General features: G+C 43.2%; 1 protein-coding gene across 1 annotated transcript in view; it reads right to left on the reverse strand.

Moving 5' to 3' along the window:
* Positions 1-17402, reverse strand: part of ITGB6 (integrin subunit beta 6) — a 125381-nt gene extending 107979 nt beyond the window's left edge. The window contains exon 1 of the mRNA XM_059927965.1: positions 17253-17402. The gene's annotated coding sequence lies outside the window, so the exon portion shown is untranslated. The remainder of the gene's footprint in view (positions 1-17252) is intronic.
* Positions 17403-24502: the final 7100 nt, after the last annotated feature.

The raw sequence follows: 24502 nt of genomic DNA on the forward strand, positions 1-24502 counted from the left end.
TTCACGGTGCATCTGTCGCCAAATCCCGCCAGTATTGTTTCATTTTTGCTCAAGGGACCTCTTATACCTGAAACACCCCTCTTATCATTTCCGCCTGACATAATAAATACTTTTCTAGACTCAGCTCAAAGAACATCCTTTTGGAGGCCTTTCTCCAACCCCCCGCCTGGAGCATGTTCCCCTCCCAAGCCCCCAGAGCTCTTTATCCTTTGCTCTTTCCATAGAGCCTGTCTCCCTCCCTGCTGGCTCCATTCATGAGTGTGCTGTCCTCCTGGGCACGCAGGACATTCCGCTTCAAGGACAGTGTGTGGGGTACAGTATGTGCTCAATAAAAAGTTGATATCGGAGTTAGGAGAAAGAATGAAGTGACAGCTCACACAACCTTCTTGTCCCCCTTACTTTTAGTTTTTACTTGTTCTCAGCTACAGCCTGCTTTATCTTTGGATGTTGCTAACTCCCAGCAATGTAACTTTCATCCTTCCCAGGCTAGTTCTGCCAAGTTCTTCCCAGCCTGGCTTTTCCTGACGCTTTGACTCTCTGCTGTTTCCGACAGCACCTTTCGTATGTCCCTACCTGCTATACTTACAGCCAGAGAAGCTTATTGACTTATTTTTTACCTGATTCTAGGCCAGCACTTCTCAAAGTGTGTTCTGGTGACACCAGACTTGGGAGGGACTGTGGGAGAAAAGGTTTCTGCTTGGGGTGTGTCCAGCATGTTAAGTGTTCTGTGAATCCTGCAGTAAAAATACCTGCTTAACATCATTAAGCCAAAGGATCACATATTTCTTTGCCGAACTACTTTTTTCCCCACAAAGCTCCTATTAATACCCTGAAAAATTATAATCTTGCAGCACATAATTTTACAATGTTATCTTGGATGCGTGCAAGAATATTTGTGAAATAAGGAATGAACTGCGATGACATGGCAACTCATGAACACACAGAAATGGAATAATCATCAGTAGCGTAATAACACAGTAAAATAGCCACCAACGTATGTATATGCTTCCTTCCGTACCTGGCACTGCTCTAGGATTCACTTAATCCTCACCAAAATTCTTATGAGGAAAGCACTATTACCATCGGTCCCATTTCACAGATGGGGAAACAAAATGCAGAGAGGTTAAGAGATCTACGCAATCCACACCACTATTAAGTGGCAGACGAGGGCTTTGAGCTCAGGGTTCTGTCCCCAGGAACCCTGCTTTTAGCCCCCCCTCTAGTGACGCATGCCACACGGGCCTCTCTGTTGCTTGGCTTTATACGAAACTTTGCTAAGAGCGAAATCAGTGCTCATTTTGTACCCACTGTGCACCAAGCACTTCAAGTACCTCATCTCATTTAAAGTTCTCAAGAAACTTTATGAAGCAGGAATTATGACTGACATCTCAAATCACCCAGTTAGTGAGCAATTCACCTCACTGTTGCCTTTCCATTCGTGATGACGCTTAAAAATCGTACCGGGACCCATTAGCGCTCTCCCAGCCACTTGTTAAGGCTTTCGTATGGCTACTCCTTTGCAGCAATTCCTTCCAGAAGCCTGGCGGAAAGGCCCCTCCTGGGAATGAGTTGAAAGCACAGAAAACAGCTTTGCGTATTTGGAGAGAGAAGGAGGCAGCATTTTGCCGAGGGCGCACATGCATCCGGGTAGCTTTTCTTTTCCTTTTACTAAGAAGCCTGTCAGGCCAGGAATAGAAGACAGTACAGGGGAGAACTGTGGATAATCAAAGACTCAGCTGGAAAGAGGGGTAAGTTTGGTGGTGACCTGTCTGCAGAACTCCCAGAAAGGGGTCCCCTTAACACAGAGTGGAGTCTTTCTGGAGCTATGATATGCGTATCCTCCTCCACCTCACATCACATAAGTGGGCATCGGTAGCAGAGTGTGGGGTGAGGACCAGGGGAGCGCCCTTTTTCTCTCTCAGAAGGATAACGGTGACAGGGTCCAGGCTGATCAAGTCAAGGCTGAGAGGCAGGTATCTCTGAGCCGGTGTCCTCAGCACTGAGGCCGCTGGAGGCCAGTGGAGTCTAAGTGGCTCGTCCACAGCCAGAGCCTTTGTCCGGAGCGTGACTCACCCACCATTTGCATCCCCAGGATGAGCCCCTGAAGGGGGAGTGGAACGGGGACACCCGGTCTGCCTGTCACCGTGCTGGGCTTCACCCTGGGCTGACACAGCTCCATCAAAATTAGCAGCATCTTTTTCAGCAGAGGAAGTGTTAAGTTTTGTGAGATTCTTAAATAAATAACTATGCCGGGAAGATAGAAGAAGCACTTGCAAGCAAGAGTCAGATGATTGTGGGAACCTGGAAAATTCTACCACAGGTTGCCAGGTGGGTAGCACTGACGTCCTCAGCCTCAGGGAAAGCCGTGGAGGATTGAGTCCCCTGTAGGGAGAGATCTGGGCTTGGGGATGCCTCTTAGTTAAATCGGGCAGGCCCCCAAATACAGCAGCTCCCTGAGGTAAAGGAAACCACAACGGCTCGAGGCTAGAGCTCCCAAGAGGAAGCCTAGATGGTCCCAGGGCCAGGTGAATGGTTGTGCCTCGCAGAACTCCAAAGATGATCTTTCAGTCCTCTGCAGCGTAGATTTGTATATTGATGGAGACCATTTTAGGGCAGACAACAGTCAAGTGTCTTGAGGAAGGTGTCATTTTTTTCTCGTTCATAAACAGTGCTATGCGGGCTCAGTCAGTACTGCCTGAACCCTGAACTGCTCACAGGAGCAGCAATGCCTAATCTGGGCCTTGCCTTCGCTTCTTGCTGCTAGCCCCGAGGATGAGGAGGGAAAATGTGCCACGTTCTCCCTGTGGAGAGAGACCTGGGTTTATGGCAGGGCATAAACCTGGTCAGAGCAGGACCTGGCTCATCGAAAGGCTAACGCACCTCTGAATACCTTTTCTCTGAACTTTCTGGCTGGTCTTGTGCTCACTCTGCTTTCTCCTACATCTTCCAACTGAGACTCATAAACATCAGGCTTGCCTATTCTTTCCAAGGTTCATTTAAAAGGCGCCACTTTTGGAGAAGCTGCAAAGAGCTGAGGGTCTTTCTGTTCCTCCCGCCAGCCGTTCCTCTGGGCCAAAGGTGTAATGACAGAGCCCAGAGCCAGCCCTTCCCGGAAGCTTCTGGGCTGATGAGAATTCCCCGGGGCTCCTGGAAAGGAGGTGAGGTCATCGCATCGGGGCAGGAAGGGAAATTCTTGGGAACTGGTGCTGGTAGGGAGGAAAGTTTTTTCAGCCTCAAGGTTGCCTGTAGCAAGAAAAACCACCTCTCCCTCCCCCTGGCTTGTTGTCTTTTCTTTTTCCCTTTTTGGCACCACAAAACCAGGTGCCCTGGATACCTGGGCAAGTGTGTTTTCTTCCCTCTTGGCTCTGTGCCAGTCCAGGCTGGCCGTGCCCCAGGCCGAGGCAGCTGCAGGTGAGTCACTGCCTGAGTCCAGTTCCTGCAGATTCTAGGCTGGGTTTGTTTCTTTAGGAAACCACCAGCACAGCCCTGGACTTGCCTTAAATCAAACCATTTTTTGAGTTCAGGGACGGTCTCTTCCTACCATTATTCTTAGCGCTGAGCACAATACCTGGAGCATGGCAAGCACTCAAAAAATATTTGTCGAGTGACCCAAATAAATATATAGATAGATAGATAGATAGATAAATAGATAAATAGTGTGTTTTACATGAACTTATGTATATCGTATGTATCAGTCAGGGTTCTCCGGAGAAACAGAACCAATAGGAGATTTTATTTATTTATATAAAGATATTTATTTTAAGGAATTGGCTCACACAGTTGTGGAACCTGGCTAGTTCAAATCCATAGGGCAGGCTGGTGGTCTGGAAACTCAAGCAGGACTGGATGCTGCCGTCTTAAGTCAGAATCTCTTTTCCAGGAAACCTCAGTTTTTACTCTTAAGGCTGGTTGGCTAGGTCTACCCACATTATTGAGAGCAATTTCTTTTATTTAAAGTCAACTGGTTGTAGATGATAATTCCATCTACAAAATATCTTCATAGAAACACGTAGATTAGTGTCTGATTAAATCACTGGGTACTATAGTCTAGCAAGTTGACACACAAAACTAACCATTACACCCTGTGTCAAATTATGTTCATTGAAACAAACAACCACCACCACTACCACCAAAAAACCTGCCACCGAACAAACAGATACTATATAATAAAAGCCCAGTAAAACGGAGTTGGCCTGAAACCTGTACCTCATGTCCAGCTAAGAGCTGGCAGCACCAAGATGCTTAAAACACATTCATTGCCCTCGGGAGGTAACTCTCTAGTTGGGGAGAGAGTCGGGTAGACAGATAGTTTACAAAGGAGTGTAATAAATGCTGTAATCAAGATGTGGACAAAACTTGCTACTGCCATTTAAAGTTGGATAACCTCTAAGGGTTGAGAATACCCTTGGTAACCCGAGAGAGTCTGATGTCAGCCAGGCTAATATTATAACCTTAGCTGCTCTGCAGAGAGAGTTTCAAATACCTTAAATAAATGGACTGTGAAATGGCCAAAGGGTCTTAATGCCAGTAAATATCAAACCACTCAAAGCAAACTGGGTATTTGGGGAAAGGCCTGCCAGGAAGCCACTCTCATCCCGCCACCCGTGGCTCTTCCTGAATGCCAATCAGATACCCAAGGCCCTCCACAGCTTGAGATCTGAAGTCCTCTGGATAAACCCCCCAAGAAACTGATGCCTGGAAGGGCAGGTTGGTTAGACACGAGGCTCTGCCTGCTGCCTTACTGAGGGTACCGGAGGCCCAGGGCTAACTTCACTACATTTCTATTTCTGGAAGACCAGCACTGCGTCCTGTTTCCCCTCCCCCAGTGGATGTGAGCAGACCGCTGGCATCTGTTCCCATCAACAGGGCTGACAGCTTTTATAATGCGCATGCTCTTCTACTTTCTTTCCAACAGTATCTGTGGTCAAATTAAAGATTGGGCTCAACAGATTGAGTTGGGATGCCTTGCTAACACCACAATGGGGTTGTCAGATTTACCACTTGTCTCCTGCGTGGAAACATTAAGATCATACAAATAAGAACCAAAGTTTCTGCATTCTTAGGACAGCCCATGCAGTCAAATCCAATGGCAAGACTCCCAAACCGGGATTCCCTTATGTTAAATCTGCCACTGAGTCTTGTGGAAGCAGAGAAACTGAGGACAATAAAGAGTCTTGGGGGTACACGAGAAGCAGCTGAGGTGCTAAGATGTCGTATCCAGTTGTCGGGATCTGGCTCATCAGAAGAGGATTCAAAGGCTGCAACCTGAAGCCTAGGAAAAGTCTGGAAGAAGATGTCTCAAACCTCATGGGGTTCTCTCAGGAGGGTGGGGTGGGAAGGGGGCAGAGAGGAGCCCTCCGTTTCTACGTGTACACTTCTACAGTGCTTGAATTTGATATGAAGGAGGTATACTTTTAATTACTTTTGTAATTAAAAAATTAAGAACAATTCAAGTTGTTTTTTTAAGACAATTGATTACTCAACCCTGTAACAACAATGGTAACAGCAGCAACAACCCAAGTGCACCAGCTGACCTTGACCTGAACTTCCCTGGACCGCCCCCTTCCAAACATATACTTTGTAAGAGCAGTTTGTAGGTAACTTTGATCTTACGTTTCCTTTTTTTTTTTTTAAACATCTTTATTGGAGTATAATTGCTTTACAATGGTGTGTTAGTTTCTGCTTTATAACAAAGTGAATCAGCTATATATATCCATATATCCCCATATCCCCTCCCTCTTGCGTCTCCCTCCCTCCCACCCTCCCTATCCCACCCCTCTAGGTGGTCACAAAGCACCGAGCTGATCTCCCTGTGCTATGCGGCTGCTTCCCACTAGCTATCTATTTTACATTTGGTAGTGTATATATGACCATGCCACTCTCTCACTTCGTCCCAGCTTACCCTTCCCCCTGCCCGTGTCTTCAAGTCCATTCTCTACATTTGCGTCTTTATTCCTGCCCTGCCCCTAGGTTCTTCATGACCTTTTTTTTTTTTTTTTTTTTTTAGATTCCATATATATGTGTTAGCATACGGTATTTGCTTTTCTCTTTCTGACTTACTTCACTCTGTATGACAGACCCTAGGTCCATCAACCTCACTACAAATAACTCAATTTCATTTCTTTTTATGGCTGAGTAATATACCATTGTAAACCTGTGCCGCATCTTCTTTATCCATTCATCTGTCGATGGACACTTAGGTTGCTTCCATGTCCTGGCTATTGTAAATAGAGCTGCAGTGAACATTGTGGTACATGACTCTTTTTGAATTATGGTTTTCTCAGGGTACATGCCCAGTAGTGGGATTGCTGGGTCATATGGTAGTTCCATTTTTAGTTTTTTTAAGGAAGCTCCATACTGTTCTCCATAGTGGCTGTATCAAGTTACATTCCCACCAACAGTGCAAGAGGGCTCCCTTTTCTCCACACCCTCTCCAGCATTTATTGTTTGTAGATTTTTTGATGATGGCCATTCTGACTGGTGTGAGGTGATACCTCATTGTAGATTTGATTTGCATTTCTCTAATGATTATTGATGTTGAGCATTCTTTCATGTGTTTGTTGGCTATCTGTATATCTTCTTTGGAGAAATGCCTATTTAGGTCTTCTGCCCATTTTTGGATTGGGTTGTTTGTTTTTTTGATATTGAGTTTCATGGGCTGCTTGTAAATTTTGGAGATTAATCCTTTGTCAGTTGCTTCATTTGCAAATATTTTCTCGCATTCTGAGGGTTGTCTTTTCGTCTTGTTTATGGTTTCCTTTGCTGACCTCATGTTTCTTGATGTGGATTTAAAAGCACTACCTATCCAGGGCAATCCATTCAGAACAGTGTCAGCCTCCTGGGGCCCCTGTGCCAGGAAGTCCCATGACCCCCACTAAACCTGGGGGGTGGGGGATGGCAGTGGCTATCCCAGGGTTTATTTGCCAGCCCAGATAGAGCTTAGGACTGACACGCAGTTTAATTATCATGCAGAGCTGCAGCTGGAAGTGGCTGGAGTGAGTTGGCATCTGCTTTTGCAGAGCACAATTTCTGCAAATAATTAACCACCAGAACTCTTGATTCTCTCTAATTAATGAAGAGGAAGCCTGGAATCTTCAAAGTCCACGAATGTCATGCTGCCATTGTGTCAGGATTGATCTCCTTTGTTCTAAACCGAAGAGCATGCCTCTCCTGCCTCTCCTAATTCTTTATAAATTGAATTTTTCTATTACTAGTTGTGACAGCTAAGTAACATGACTTCAGAAATTCACCCGCAGTTCATGCCAGTATTAGAAGCCTGAATAATAATAATTTTTTAAAAAAGAACTATAATGGAACAAGCTTTCTGTCTCTGACCCAGAATTAATCATCATGAAGAGACACCTCCTGAAAGGAGGGTCGTTAATTAGCTCTAATGGATCTTGCTAGGTGGAGCTGGAATTATTGAGAGGTCGGCAAACAGAGGGGAAGAGAAGATTCTTCCCTTTCTCTGTCCATCTCCATGTGATGCTGGGATGTAATACGCTGGGACTGTGCTTCCAGGGGGCGGGGAGTCATGGTGGAGGCCACAGAAAAGCTCAGTTCATGGGGGATGCTGATGTGTCAGCATGGAAATCCACCAACTTGGAACACCTTTGAGAAAAAGAAGTAAAAGTGGGCAAAGGCCCTATCCCTGGCCTTAACTGAGCATTTAATGAAGACACCACACAGGAGCCAGAGTGGGATCCTATTAAAACCCAAAGCAGGCAGTGTTACACCTCTTCTCCAGAGGCCCCAGTGGCTCCATCTCTCTAAAGGAAAGCAAAGTTTATATATGAGCCTACAGGGTTCCACTTATCTGGCCACTGTTTCCTCTGTGACTTCATTTCCTCTGTTCTATTCCTCACCCACTTCATTCCAAACAAACCAGCTTCTTTGATGTTCTACCAACACTTCAGCTCCTACCTCAGGACCTTTGCCCCGGCTACTCTTATCTGTCTATAGCACTGCTTTCCAGATATCCACTTGGCTGCCTTCTTCTTTTCCTTTAGGTCATTGTTAAAATTTCACCCTCTTATTAAGGCCAACATTGACCACCCCATGTAAAAAGGACTCCTCACCCCCAACACTCCTTGTTCCTCTTATTTTTCTCTTGCCTCCTAACATACTATATAATTTCCTTATTTGTTGTTTTCTTATATGTTTGCCCCCTCTCCAGCATGTATTATTTGTAGACTTTTTGACGATGGCCATTCTGACTGGTGTGAGGTGATACCTCATTGTAGTTTTGATTTGCATTTCTCTAATAATTAGCGATGTCGAGCATCTTTGTATGTGCCTATCGGCCATACGTATGTCTAAAAATAATACATTCTGGACCGGGTGTAGAGAAAAGGGAACCCTCCTACACTGTTGGTGCAAATGTAAATTGGTGCAGCCACTAAGGGGAACAATATGGAGGTTCCTTAAAAAATGAAAAATAGAGCTACCATTTGATCCAGCAATCCCACTCTTGGGCATATATCCGGAAAAGACAAAAACTCTAATTTGAAAAGATACATGCGCCCCAATGTTCACAGCAGCACTATTTACAATAGCCAAGACATGGAAGCAACCTGATGTCCATTGACAGATGAATGGATAAAGAAGATGTGGTACATACACACAATGGAATACTACTCAACCATAAAAAAGAATGAAAGAATGCCATTTGCAGCAACATGGATGGACCTAGAGATTATCATACTCAGTGAAATAAGTCAGACACAGAAAGACAAATATTATATGATATCACTTACATGTGGAATCTAAAAAGTAATACAAATGAATCTATATATAAAACAGAAATAGCCCCACAGACATAGAAAACAAACCTATGGTTACCAAAGGGGAAAGGGGGATAGGGATAAATTAGGGGTATGGGATAAACAGATACACATAATCATATATAAAATAGATAAGCAACAAGAATTTACTGTAGAGCATATGGAACTGTATTCAATATCTTGTAATAACCTATAATGGAAAAGAATCTGAAAAAGAATAGATATATATTACTCACTTTGTTGTACACCTGAAACTAACACAATATTGTAAATCAGCTATACTTCCAGAAAAAAATGTGCCTCCTCTACCTCTCACTAGAATATAAGCTCCACAAGAACAGGGATTCTTGTCTGTTTTGTTCTCTGATATATTCCCAGCACCTAGAACAGTGCCAATTCAATAAATATTTGCAGAGTGAGTGAATCAGGCATCCCACTTTGGAGCATTTGCTGGTATGTATGAAGACTGCACGTGCCCATTCAAAGTGATTGCTCAAACATAAAGACCAGGGTATGAGCTGTTCCTTTTTCTTTCTTAAGTGTCTGGATGAAGTGCTGTTATTTATTTCCTCTGGCTGCCAAATGTTAATAATTAAAACAAACAGTGTGATCAGAGTTAAATATTACTTGAGGTCTTTCTTTCTTTCCCAATGGCTTCTGTAAGAAGAAGCGAGGGTGGAACTAGCCAAGAGTGATGCTTTTATGGAAGGGGGGTTGTTTTTTGTCTCCAGGGATCTCAGTTTTTCCACTTTAACTCCACAGAGAGTGAGAAATATTGTGCAATAGCAATGGTGGTGGGGGAGAGATGTCTCTTGTGTAATTCAGTAGTGACCCTACTGAGGGGAAGCATTCATAGCATACAGGGCCGGGGCCAGAGCAGGAGCTTTAGGCAGGGAGTTGCAATGGAGTCCACATCTATGGATTGTATCTATTTGTGTGGATTGTTTCCAAATCCCCCAGTCCCCTCCTCACTCATGCTTCCCAACCATGGGGCCATAATAAATTCCTGTATTAGATTCTTTCCATCAAGAAATGCCTACTAAGTCATGCATTGGTCTGTGACTTGCCAGGGGTTAGGTAAATCTGGCAGTAGTTGCAGTCTACACATGAGGGCCCTCAGAAGTGGGTTGATCCATCCTTCTATGCTCTACTTAATCTGTGCCTCTTACCAATCCCTCCTTAGCTTAAAGGAACTGACCTCAGAGGGAGACATGTTTACATTCAGTTAACAAACCAACTGCTGCTAGGTGAGTGCTGGGTCATGAAACATAGATTCCAGCCTTTATTCTGCAGCTGCCGGTTGAGCGACTTGAGCCATTTATCTCCCCGCACCATGGTTTCTAACTCCACTTTCTTAACACTTAAAAAAAAAAAAAATCTTTCTCATTTATTCCTCTGAATAGCTCTGTCTCTTAATTTTAGAGATAAAGAAGGAAAGGCCCAGAGAGGTCAAGGTACTTGCCTAAGACCACACTGTTATTAAGAGATAGGATCAAAAAAATAAAAAATAGAATTACCTTATAATCCAGCAATCCCACTTCTGCATATTTATCCAAAGGAAATGAAAACAGGACATCGAAAAGATATCTGCACCCCCTGTGTTCACTTCAGCATTATACACAATAGCCAAGATGTGGAAACAACCCGAGTGTCTATCAGTAGATAAATGGACAAAGAAGATGTGGTCTATATAAACAATGGAACATTATTCAGCTATGAGAAAGAAGGAACCCGGCCATAGGCCACACCATGGATGGACCTTGAGGCTATTACGCTAAGTGAAATAAGCCAGACAGAAAAAGACAAATACTGCAAGGTATCTCTTATACATGGAATCTCAAAAAAAAAAAAAAAAGTCAAACTCATAAAGACAGAGGTAGAAATGTGGCTGCCAGGGGCTTGGGGGGGGGGGGGGTAGGGAAAAAGGGAAATAAGAAGAGACTGGTTAAAAAAAAGAAAAACGAGGTAGGGCCAAGACCTGAACTCTCCCAGCAGATTCAGTTTCTGTTCATAATGCCTTTCAGATCAGAAAGACACCCACTCTATTTTCCTCTTGGAGCTACAAATAAAACTGTTCTTACACCTAAAAAGGGATTTTATCAATCCAAAATGGATTATTATTAAAGTGGCCTCCCAAATTCAGCGGATGCTCAGAGGTCAGAACTGAGAACCTGAACTAAGCCACATGGGGGTAAAAGTATGAACTGTGTTTTCAGATATTCTAAATTCAAATTCCAGGGCTGACATTTAGAGCCTCCCTTCGAAGCCAAGTTTGGCATAGTGCTCCGATTCTAAATAGCAAAATTGACCTTCCCTCTTAGACTCAGATTCTAAATTATTCTGAAGATTCTTCCCCTTAGACTGCTCCTGACAGCCAACCTGAAGCAGCCTCCAGGACACTCTTGCTGATTTACAACTGCAATCTTGCTAAAAGGAATGGGAAAAAGCCAAGATGAGTTTCTGTGAGACAGAATTACTGGCATGAAATACTAACATCGCTGCAACGTGGCATATGACTGACTAGCTGCCCTCCCTTTCTTATTTCACTGAAATAGGTCATTTGTTACAAAACGGAGGGAGCCTTGCTCCTCAGCCCTTGGCCCCCAAAGGAGGAAAGGAAAAGGCTGCTTATGGCGCTCCTTGGTGTGTGCCTGCCTGTGGCTCCCCAAAGCCAACACTGGGCCAGCGAGGCTGTTCTTATTAAGCGCCCATGTCAATGGTTTGTCTCTGATGAGGATCTGTGACTGCTGTGTGCAGAGCCCTGCTGTTTCCTGTCTTTATTGAAGGAATAAAGACTGGGCAGGATGCAGGCAGTAAGCTCCAGCTGTCCCTGCTTAAAATACACTGATGAGATAGGAACTGGCCATTTGGGTTTGACAAAATATTCTCTAAATGAGGAAGGGGGTACCTTGCGCTCAAATTTATTCTCTCCCAGAAACTTGACCCACCCTATCAGTTAGTCAATCAAACATTTGCTGGCAGCGCTCACCACCTCCCATCTTTTACAAAGGGTGGGGTGCAGCCAGAAGTAAAACCCTACAAGTTATTAAAGGCTTGGCTTGGAAGAGTGGAAAATTCAAATGAGAACAGGGCCAGGTGGGCAACATGAATGAATGAGTGAATGAATGAAGCTGTTTCATAATAGCACCTTAAGATACTTTTTTTATACACATCGGTTTTCCTTGTATATTTAATACACAAGAATATTCTTTCCCACACAAAGTCAGAGTCCTGTTGGTCTACCTTCGGTTTTCACATTTTTAAAAGAGACAGGGCTATCTTCCTCAACCCTTCTATAAGATGACAATAGGGTAAATGCCGATTGAAATGGCAACCGACAGCAGATTCAGTGTTGAGACGATCGGAGATACTACAAGGCAGCGTGAGGACTGAGTCCGGTTAGAGATTATGGGTTATCACAAGGGAGCAGCTGCTTACTAAGGGCCCTGTTGGCTTATTGCTAAGTGAAAATGGGAGCCCCGAGTATATTTTCAAATTCTTCTGGGCTTCCCTGGTGGTGCAGTGGTTAAGAATCGGCCTGCCAACTCAGGGGACACAGGTTCAAGCCCTGGTCCGGGAAGATCCGACATGCCGCGGAGCAACTGAGCCTGTGGGCCACAACTACTGAGCCTGTGCTCTAGAGCCCGCGAGCCACAGCTACTGAGCCCGTGTGCTGCAACTACTGAGCCTGCGCTCTAGAACCCGCGAGTCACAACTACTGAGCCCATGTGCTGCAACTACTGAAGCCCGCGCACCTGGAGCCCATGCTCCGCAACAAGAGAAGCTACTGCAATGAAAAGCCCGCGCACTGCAACGAAGAGTAGCCCCAGCTCGCCGCAACTAGAGAAAGCCCGCGCGTAGCAATGAAGACCCAGTGCAGCCAAAAATAAAATTAATTAATTAATTAATTTTTAAAAAATCTTCTAAAGCGCTGTTCTTCCCCCTACATGACATGGAGTATGTTGCCATTTCTCTCCTTGGATTTCTTCAGGCTCGTCTTGCCCTTCCATTTCCCCCAAGTGGATGGGAGGCTCCCCAGTGCAGGCTGAGGGGTTTCCCTCTTTGTCTGCTCACAGGGATAGTCTGAGTTCTTTGCACTAGAGAAACTGTGAGATAATAAATGTTTGCTGTTTTAAGCCCCTCGGTTATGGTATGATTTGCTGTGTGGCAAGAGATAACTAATACATCTTGATTCTGTGGTTGGATATCATTCTTCCCGTCCAACTTCATGTTGTTCACACAAGGAGTAAGCGTGTACTTTCTACGTATATCAAAACCTCCAACTGATACAAATTATAGGTATGACGGAGCCCCTGGAGGTACTTCTAGAAGCCTCCTTAGGATCAGCATTGGTTCTGCACACAGCATCCTTAGATATGGTCCTTTAATCAGTTCATAATATCCACTTCGCTGTAAGAGAGAGGCTACACAGGACATTGGTAGGAAGACTTGAATGGAGCCTTGATGAATTACAAGGATTCACACAGGCCCAGAGGGATGGCAGGTAGGAGCATATTCAGTGCAAACAGAAGAGTCCTGTATAAAGGCAGGATTCAAGGGACAATGGAGAGATGGCTGGACTGCAAGATTTGCGGGGGAAGGATTATGTTTGTCTTGTTCACTGTCTCCATCCCTGGTCTGGCAAATAAAGGCTCAGTAATTTTTTTTTTTAATGATATAATGAAAAAATGGGGAGTGTGTATAGATGAAGAGTTAGAGAGGTTTGGATATGAAGGCTAGCCAGGTTTGTGAAGAACTATATGGTTGACATATTTTTCTGGGAGTCAATCTTTCTCAGCTGGTGAGGGATCAACATCTGCCTGAGCTTTGGGCAGAACTTAAGCAGAGTCAATACTTGGTGTGATAAGGAGATGCCAAGAAGACTGTGGGTCATGAACTGTGGTTGCCAAATGTCACCACGATAGGCATGATTAATTAAACCCCGGAAACCTCTCAAAGAAGTATTTATCTTGGGGAGAACTGCATGGGGGGAAACGACTAACCCAGAACGGCAAAGGTAGAAACTGTGCTGGTAACTGATCTTGAAGTCAAGGTTACCAGGTTAAACCTGAGATCCAAGCTGGGAACTTGCATAGATGAGCAGTGAAGAAGAGACAGCCTAGAGGCACTCCATGGATAAGACACATGCATGATGTCTGTCTCAATTTTAACAGCCTCTTGGGTTCCTAAGTCTTCCAGGATTGGACAGTCCACATCAGGCGACAAGCCCCAGCCCCACACATCCTTGCTCCTGCCTCTTTTTCTCTGACCTAATTCCCTGGCCCCCAAGACTTTTCTAGGTCATCTCTTGGTAGAAGCATCCATTTTTCTGTAATTCAGATATGGGTCCTTAGACTACGACCCAACTTCAAACCTGGTAAGTCAAGTTCTGTTTAGTGAAGGGCATAGGTTAAGATGGGCCTTGGATTCAGATATACTTTTGTGACGGCAACTGGCTGATTTGTTCATGAGATTTATATTTTTATTAATTAATACAACAAAATGTATTTACTGATTCAATTGAGGTATGGCTCTAAATGATGGGAACACAAAAATGAATAATATAAGGTGCCTACCTTAAAAGCCTCATAGTCTAACTGGAGAGTCCAAAATGTTTATGTGAGGTGTGTGTGTGTGTGTGTGTGTGTGTGTGTGTGTGTGTGTGTGTGTAGCTTTGGAAAAGAGTCAGGGAAAACTCCATCAAAAAGGTAATTCTCAAACTGAATCTTGATGGGAGAAAACTAGAAAATCACTAGGCAGATCTGGAGACACAGAAGAGCATGGTGGGTTTAGGGAAGAGTAGATACTTAGTTTGGTCAAAGCATAGAGTATATTTATGTGATGAAGGGAGAGATGGAAAGATGGCATGAAGGAAATGATAAGGAATGAGCTGGAAAAAGTAAGCAGGAGTTTCTGGATCTTGAAGGATCTTGAATACTGGTCTAGGGAGTTTGAAATTTATCTCATAGGTGATGAGGAACCATGGAATGATTTGAAACAGAAGAGTGATGCATTCTGATTTGTGATTTTGAAAGATAACTAAGGGTAGAATATTGGTGAATTGGAGGCGGGGAGATTAGCTAGGAGGCTATTACAGAAGTCTAGGCAAACGTGGGTGAAATGTAATGACAGTAAACATGGAAGGGGAGAGGATCAACAACAGATCCTTAGGAATCGGAATGGACCAGGCCTGGCAGTGATGGGAGGTGGCGGATGGCTGTAGAGATGAAGGAGGCTAAATAAGGCTGAGGTCTCCTGCTCAGGCACTTGGTTGAAGTAATTTGATATAGTAGAGCTATCTGTGTGGGTGAGCTTTGTGCTGTTTAAGCAAAAGATCAGTGTTAATATTAAAATTCGAGGTATCTATCAACCTGCTATGGGGGTCTCAAAAAGGTAGGATGCTGTGAAGGAGAGAAGAGATCAGATTATGGTTCAGAATAGTTAAGTATAAAACTAGATGGCGGTGGCATGAAGGACAGTCCAGGGCCTTCTTGTGGGAAGGCCAGCTGAAAATAGCTCTCTGGGCTGGGCCGGCTGAACTGGCAGGCAAGGTGTGGGTGACATTCCTGTGAGCAATGTGGATCCCCAGATGACCTTGGCCTATAGTTAGGTCTCACAATCAGCTGCGGCTGGTTTCCAAAGCAGCAACAACAGCAGCTGACAGGTTTTCTTCTCTGTCAAGCATATTTTCTTCTCTGTCAAGAAAAAGTGCTCATAAGCAATACATTTCCCAAGTAGCTACTCTTTCTGGTTTGACTAAGGGCTTCTATGGTGGAAAATATGCCCATGGTTTCTGTAAAACCATTTTAAAAAATTCATCACTTTCTTCTTGAGTCAAAATACCTTGAACCTCTTGGGTAACTTAGGAGAATTCAGTGTAAGTTCTACCCCTGGAAAATAGGCCGAAGAAATGCCTGCTTGTATGTTTTAGTTCAGTACCTAATCTCACCCCCACTCTCCCTACCGCCTCCCCACATGTTTCAATAAAAGTAAGTTAGAATATAAGGATTCAAAGGCAGGGAAGGAATCCAACCTTAACAGAGTAGAAATCAATGTCCCCTTTTGGGATCTGAAGTTGGAACACAAGAATCTAACTTTGAGATGCTCAGATGAAAAATTCTGACAATCACTTAAAGTTCATGTCAAAACATCTGGTGGTAAGTTTGTTTTAGTGTATGGTAACTGGGGATAATATTGTGAGACTGCAATAATGTTTTTTGTTTGTAAATTGAGCTTTAGCTTCTGTACTTCATCTAGGAAACGCTAGAGGGAGTACGTCAGATAGAGGAAAAAGGCTACCATGAGAATGAAAGGAATGAAGAGGAGAGATGGCTGGGGAGGAAGGCATTTCTCCATTTCACCGAGGCTCAGAATTTTACTTAGGTAGACACTAATCTTTATACTATCACCAAGTGACTTGAAACCTTGTACCCCAAAACTTTAACTGTGATCTGCCGAGCCTGATTAGAAACCAAAACAGTAAATAACAGCCATTACTCTCTGACCAGAATCTATATTCTGTCCGTTTTAGGAATCTGGAAAGCCAATATGACATAGCTCTATCTGTGAGGCTTTAACTTGAGAGGACATGTTATCTGGATGAATAACCTTTCACAGATATCGGATTTTTTTTTACAGCACTGATACTTCCAAGTGCTCAAAGTGAATAGTAATGATACAAAAGTGAATAGTAATGACACCAGGCATTTTCAGACACTTGTAGGAATAAAATGTGCTCTTTGTAGACATCCTAGATTGAAGGATTTCCCCTTCATTTTCTCCATAGTTCTCATGAATTAGCTCTACATTTAAACACCGTTTTACAATCCAGAAACACTGAAGTTAACTGGCCCAACGTAAAGCGCGTGTCAATGAGAACGGTTATTTTTCTTGTTTAAATTTCCAGTTCCTTAATTCCTTTTTGCCTCTTGCAAATGTTAAAAGAGCTAGTGAGGGCTAGAGTCAAATCACCTATTTTTTAAAAAATGTTAACAATGAATCACTCTAATCAGAAACAAATATCTTAAAAAGCTTCTTAAGAGACTAATCAACTGAATGTTAAAGTATTTTAATAAGTGATGAACTAATAATTCTGTGAAATATTATCCTTAAACCATAGCAGATTTTTGAAGCACAACTGTTAAAAACATGTGTGAATTCCAATATAAGAAACATCACAATAAAGCATGCTAAGTTAATAAGGATCTGCCCTTTTACAAACTATGGGGTCAGCCTCACCTGGATGTTAAGATGAAGAGAATAGAAATAACATTATAAACTTTCTAAGGCAGCGTCTGCTCGAAACGATCAGTTACACTGACAAGGAAAACTTAGCTCCGAAATTTGGGTTTGCTTTTGTTAGTCATGCATTATCCTACTTACCTCTCAGGGCAGACCTTTAATCTCAGAAAGTGCTGAGATGCATTACTGCACCCGTTATCAAAAGTCTTTGGCAGAAATACCACTTACCCTTGCTGTGGTAATGAACAGATTTATAACATTCTGGTGTCACTATTCCTGAAAAAGCACATTCACTTGAATGTTTCTTCCACAAACATAGTGAACTAGTTCATGAAGGCACATGGGTGTAGAACACTATGGAGAGATACTGCTGGTGAATGACAGAACGTCTGGTTGATTTACACAAAACCCCAAGTGGTTGTATGAGAATAGGTTAGGTTTAGATTGACGAGCAAATGTGTAACAACACTTCTGGCTGACAAATGGCAGAGCTATGCCAGTGTGCTAGCTTCTCTGGAGAGCGACAGAAAGTAAGGCGGGAGGATCAAGTTCATTCCATAAAGGACATTCAAACCTCATGGACGGCAGGGTGGTGGGGTATTAAGCACATATAGATTTTAATACCCCAAAATAGTACTGGGCAAATTTAGAGTTGAGCTGGCATTCAAGCCAATGACCGAACTCCTATCAAATTTTCCTGTATTGACTCAGAGACATAGAGAACAGACTTGTGGTTGCCAAGGGGGAGGGGGATTGGGGAGGGGAGGATTGGGAGTTTGGGGTTAGCAGATGCAAACTATTACATATAGAATGGATAAACAGCAAGGTCCTACTGTATAGCACAGGGAACTACATTCAACATGCTGTAATAAACCATAATAGAAAAGGATATGAAAAAGAATATATGTATATACATATATATATATATGGCTGAATCACTTTGCTGTACACCAGAAGATAGCACAACATTGTAAATCAACTATACTTCAATAAAAAATAAATTAAAAAAATTTTTTTCCCTGTATTGTGTGTGTTTATATTGATATTCCCTCAGAAGGATCCTGGTGTTTTCAAGATGAGTCTAATTTATTGGCAACCTTGGTTTAAAGTCACTAGCCTCTAAAAATGGCTGGTTTGGGTAAACTAGAAAATGAAAATAAAAACTGCTGAGGTGGGCTTCCCTGGTGGCACAGTGGTTGAGAATCCACCTGCCGATGCAGGGGACACGGGTTCGAGCCCTGGTCTGGGAGGGTCCCACATGCCGCGGAGCAACTGGGCCCGTGAGCCACAATTACTGAGCCTGCGCGTCTGGAGCCTGTGCTCCGCAACAAGAGAGGCCGCGATGGTGAGAGGCCCGCGCACCGCGATGAAGAGTGGCCCCTGCTTGCCACAACTAGAGAAAGCCCTCGCACAGAAACGAAGACCCAACACAGCCATAAATAAATAAATAAACAAATACTTAAAAAAAAAAAAAAAAAAACTGCTGAGGTTAGTATCAAAAATGGTGACAAGCACTAAATGGTCTAGATTGGGTTTGATTTATTCCTGCTGGGCACAGAGGAGGACAAGAGACATCCATACAGCTTTTGTGAAGAAGGATGAAGTGTTTGGACCACATTCTTCCTCCGTGGCTGAGCTGATTGTTCAGGGCTTTGGGTCTGCCTTCAAGGACAGGGGTAGGATAGTAATGACAGATACTGTTCATTGAGTCCCCGTGGTGGTCCAGGCCCCCTGCTCAGCGCTTGAGGTGCATTATCTCACTTAATTCTTCCCACCACACTGTGGGGTTGGGTTTATGATCTTGCTTTATAGATGAGCCTGACGCTCAGAGAGATGACTTGCCCAAGGTCACGCACTAGGCAGTGACAGAGTTAAGATTTAAACTCCAGTCGGACTCCAAAGCACTTGCCATGGTGCTACACTGCTTCTTGAACGTCTGATGAACAGCACTGGTGGCCGTTTGGCAGATTGCAAGCCCTGTGGTATTTGAGTAGTGTAGAAGCCAGAGCAGCGGAGAGCCAGGAGACTTGGGTTTGAATCTTGACTCTGCCATTTACTGGCTGTGTGATCTCCGAAAAATTTCTAACCTCTTCCAACTGTCTCCTCATCTATGTGTGTCTTGTGTGTGGTGGCGTATTAGTACTGTTCATTTCTAACCTTCTGTGATCCCATGAGCCTTCAGGGGGCTTTTCCTTTCCTGTAATTGAGGTGCAAGTTTGTTCTTTTGCTCTTTAGGTGAACTCAGCAGTGAGTAAACACTTCTATTTGAAATTCAAAGACTGAGTTAATTTCTGCCCTAGAGATATTATTCCTTCTCTGCAAAATCCATTTCCTCTGTGGACTGCCCCAACACAGGCTAGCTTCCATTTCCCGGGTGGAAAACTCCATTGTAGGCTGAGCATGGCGCTCTGTTCCCAAAGGAGCCATAGAGAGGCCCATAGGACGTGCTAGAAATACAAAATGGTATGTTATAATGTTATTTCAAAAGAAAGCCACTAAAGGTGGCTCTCATCTGAAGGCAATAAATGTTACTTCCAGTGGCTCCGAGAACCGAATATTCATGTCGTTGCCTGTTTTGGATGCTTTGGTTCTACTTCTGTAAATTAATGAGGTTTTATTTATTGCATTCCCTCCTTGTGCATAACTCACTATGACAATGCTGATGAACTTTCTCTGAAAACTGCTGTCTACACTTAAAGTGGCCCCCGTTCCAACCCCTCCCCCCAACCCGCAGCTTGTTAGGCTTGCACCCATTTTCCTGTTGAGGGAAACATATACATTGGCTCCCCTGCCATGAGCGGTCACCACCCGCTGCGCACTGCTTGGCATTCTTTAGGATCAAGTGACATGGGCCCAGCTGTATGTGGGGAGCGATGTTGGAAAATTCCTTTGATGTTGCGCCTTGTGACACTCAATGACTGAATCCAAGCTTTTGCTATTTGACCAAATGCCAATGTGCTAGTTCCTGAATATCTATGATCTTACAGATAGCTGGATGGAAAAATAAGAACAAACCAGCAGAGAAAAATATTTCAAAACTATTTTGCAGGGCTAATTAAGGTAAAGCTTTGATGAATTGGAAAGTTAGTTGAGCCGAGTGTTCTAGTTAATTAGGAGCTAAGGTATAATACTCAAAAAAAATTCATTTACTATGTACAGAGTGCCATCTATGTATAAGGTATTACGAATGCAAAGAGGGGCAAAAGTTCATACAGTGCTTTTATCCAAAGCATCTTCTGGTTTTCTTCTACCCATTATTGTTGGAAATTTTGTCCTATTTCCTTCCAGTCCTTGTTAATGCTTATGTTTCCTTGGTACAAATGACTCTGTATGTGATCATACAGAATATGTATTTTGAATCCATTTTTATTCATTTAACACTGTAAGAATTTAAGTATCATCTAAGCATGTGATGATGTACTTAAACATTTCCTTATTTACTTAAAATCTAGGTTGCTTCCACTTATTTCCCATGATAAAAAGAAAATGCTATGAAGAAAAGCTTTACACACAAAGGTTTCCCCTTATTTATTTATTTAGTTTTTGTATTTCCAATGACAAATTCTCATATGTGGAATTATTGGATCAAAGAAGACAATTTTATCTGCTTAGTGTTATCGGTATGCATTGCAACTACTTTCCAAAGGAGTTATACCAATCTATGCTTGCTCTACCATTGTTTGACCATAAGTCAGTCTCTCCTTACTATCTCCGTAATTATTGGGCTTTTGTTTATTAGGTTACCTATTTTGCCTTTATATCAGGCAAAATACTTTTGAATAAAAAACAAACTTAACACCCATTATTTATTTAATTCATACAATAACCTTGTAAATTCAACAGTCTACAGATGAATAGATGCTGGGAAAGATTAAGTGACTTGCCCAAGTCGGTACAATATTAACAGAGCTGGAATTTGATCTTGCCTATTTTGAGTCCAGACCTGTTGTGTGCTTCATTCTATCACAGCTGCCCCTTAAATAACCAGATGGGTCTGGGCTAATGAGGCCTCCAAGAGTAGCTTGGAGGGGCTCCGTGGTTGGTATGTACAATGATGGAATTGATTAGCGGGATTGTCCAAATGGCTTTGTTCCCTTAAAAAACCAAACATTACCTAGAACGGAGTGAATTTTTGATTAATTTCCACGTGCTGTTTCACCCTCCCACATGCACATTAAAGCAATTAAACAAGAAGAAGAATGTCTTTCAATAGTGCCCAAGTGTTGGAGTATTTTAACTAAACTCAGAGATACATGAGTAACGCCAGTGGAAGTTGTTCTTGCATATCTGAGGCAGAATGCGGCCTTTTGACGTGAGCCTATTAAACACAAGGAAACTCATAGTTAAAATTCCACTCTTAGCTCTCCAGCCAAGATAGGAATGGCCCTGGCCACAAAACATGAAGGACAAGGTTGCCACAAGGCCCAGTCATCTGTTGGCATTATAGAGCAGGGCAGGCAAACCACAGTAAATCAAGGTCTCAGCTTCATTCTTCAAAAAGCCGACTGGATGAAAATATGTGCTTCATTCTTCAAGGTGAGAAGTCTGGTTTTGCTGGAGCATGGTGTGTGGAGAAAATGAAAGACACCCCCCGGTAGGAGGGAGTTTGGAGGCCCCAGGTATCCATTTGGAAGGTCATCTTGGAAAATAATTTGGGACCATGTGGCCTTCTTATTCTTTGTAGGAGTGAAAAGAAGGCAAATCCAGTTTGGAGGGTACCGTCATGTAAAATGGCAGCATCTGCCAGCTCTGGCTCCACCGAGTGTGGCTCGGGCCAGAGTGTTTGTGCTTCCATTCAGCTGGAGGCTCTTGGGGTTTAGAAGGTCCCCTGTGAGCTGAGCAGGAGGCTGAATAGTAGAGTTTAGCAAAACTCAGGAATGAGCTCACCTCACTTAGATTACAAAATCCCATTAATCTCTACTCAGACCACCACTGAATGGACTTAAAAAACAAAACTACAACAAATCACCAGTATCTAAGACACAAAGCTACAGCTCTGAATGTGGGGAGCAGAAAGAATGTCTTGTTAACATCACCTGACTTCTTTTGGATAATTGTAAAGAAGAATGGCTTCTTCAAGCATTCAGATAATCTCCTCTAGAGGCTTCTACAGGGAGATGAAACTGCTCTGGTGCGTCCTTCAGTGCTGAGCAGCCGATTTAAATTCACCCTGCCTTTAAGGAGAAAAGCTGGAAACAGCAGGATGCCTTTGTAGGAATGCAGAGAAATGAACAGCTCTCTGGGTCCCTTGTTCTGTAACCACATTTTAATTTTAATCACTGAGGCATCCTGTAAAAACAGTAACAAAAAACAGCTGGGAAGTGGCATTGATTTCAAAATCACATAATGACATCTCCACTCCATCAATGTATTTTCATAGCCTTTTTCCTGAAAGGCATACATATGGTCCAGGGCTCTGCCTGGAGCTGGATTCTTGTTTTGCTGGTGGCATTTGAGAGAAGGCATGCTGAGTTGAGTGCCAGGGGCATTTTCCCGTAGTCTAGTCTAAACGGCTATTTTCTCTGACGTGACGAGGATGTTTTCTGTCACCTCCAAACACTGCAACTGTGATAGCATTATTTCCAAGGCTCGTAGCCTCTGTGACAGTCAGGAATGCAGGAAGATGGACCGTTCTCGCATGGTCCTGGCCAGGAGGTGGAACTGGGGAGGAGCTACTCTCATTCTGCCCTCTGTTGTTTTTGGAAGGCTTTCCTCCGGGTTTTACTACTGGGTGGTCCCTTGGGCCTCCCACTACATTCCAAATATTTCCAAACTGTCTGAGAGGTGGCAGTTCTACCCCAGGAGCGGAGGACTCCCCTGCCTCGGGCGGGAGGCTGGGTGGCGCTGGCTGTCCCTCGGGCACAGCATTCCTCTGTGCTTTCCCCCTTCGCTGGCTTTGAAGTCAGTTTGAGCAAGATAGAACTGTGAACCTGAAGTTCTAAGATTCCAGATACAGTGGATTTTTCTTTTGCAGCCCCTTATGCTTGAACGCTCAGTGGTCTCCAACTTTTTGGATGCCTCACCAGAATCAGTAAAAGATGTTAAGCAGATACTCCCAATACTGTTATTTGTTTATAGATACACATGTACTATTGAACTAATACGTTATTAATTAAAAACAAACAAAGAGAATGCTTTTTAAGGTGAGACAATATTAAGTTCTTTGTTTTCTGGATGGCAAAAAAAAAGCCCTTCTTGCTTTCACTAGCTATTAACATTGTATGCTCATTTTATATTTATACGCTTCACTCGAAAAGCTTGCATTACCACTTTGTGATTTGATTCAAAAGTCTGATTCTAAGCACAGTTTATTTTGGTACCTGATTAGTGACTACTGTGTCTAAAAGCAATGCTACAAAGATATGCAAGAAGCACATTGTTGTCTGTAATGACTCCATCTTGACATGTTTCTGGCCACATCCACTAACCAGGCAAAGATTCTGATGAAAGTTTATTAATAAGTTTCCATCGTTTTTGGCATCAATCAATTGCTCTTATAATCTAATGAAAAAGTGCTTCCAATTGGCCAAACCCAGAGAAAGTCAGAAGGCAAGGAAGCCTCACTGAAGCACCATTTTTGCAGATAGCAGATAGATAGATAGAGATATGCTCAAAGCTCTCTGAAATTATACATTTGAAAGGTTTTTAAATAATTTCTTTAACTCCTACTTCCAAGTTTTTACAATGTGTATTTATCGGAATTTTTAACAGAGAAAACATTGTTTTCAGAAGCGATTTACACAATGGTGGAAACAATTCTAAATATCCATTTCCAGAGTGTTCTCTCCATAGCATGAATTTCTTTTTCAGGACAGTCACTTTCTCACTCCCTGGTACAACGATGTCAGCATTTCCTGGGCTAGACCGATGTGGCGTCTTTATTTACGAAGAGCTCACCACTAGGTTGCATATTCTAAGAGCTTCTTGTCGCCGTTGGAAATTTCAGAAAATGTTTTTCACGTGGTAAGATGGCAGAAGGGTTCATCTCACCTGATGAACCGTTCTGGTCTGGGTCTGCTGGGTAGGATTACATTTTAGGAACAACCCAGACAAATTGCTGGAAACAGGTGGATGAGTCTATGTTCTGGCAAGTAACCGCTGATGCACACAAATGGGGTAATTGAAGAGGGTTTGATAAAGACAGCATATTATATTATATTATATTATATCATATCATAATAAAAGCAAAGGGAAACCAGCCACGATAGAGCAGCAACAGCAGGGAGCCCTTTCTTCCTTCCCCTAAGCCTGGAGTCCCGGGAGGGAGCAGTGACAAAAGCCATGGAGAGAACTGTGGCTCTAGGACAGGGAGCAGGGTCTGCACCTGTGACTTTGGTAGAAGGCCCTAACAAAGTACCATGATTGGGCAGCTTAAAGAACGGAAATTTATTTTCTCACAATTCTAGAGGCTAGAAGTCCAAGATCAAGGTGTTGGCAGTGTTGGCTTCTTCTGAGGTGTCTCTTCTTGGTTTATAGAT

This window comes from Balaenoptera ricei, chromosome 7 (assembly GCF_028023285.1).
Source record: "Balaenoptera ricei isolate mBalRic1 chromosome 7, mBalRic1.hap2, whole genome shotgun sequence".
Classification (NCBI taxonomy): Eukaryota; Metazoa; Chordata; class Mammalia; order Artiodactyla; family Balaenopteridae; genus Balaenoptera; species Balaenoptera ricei.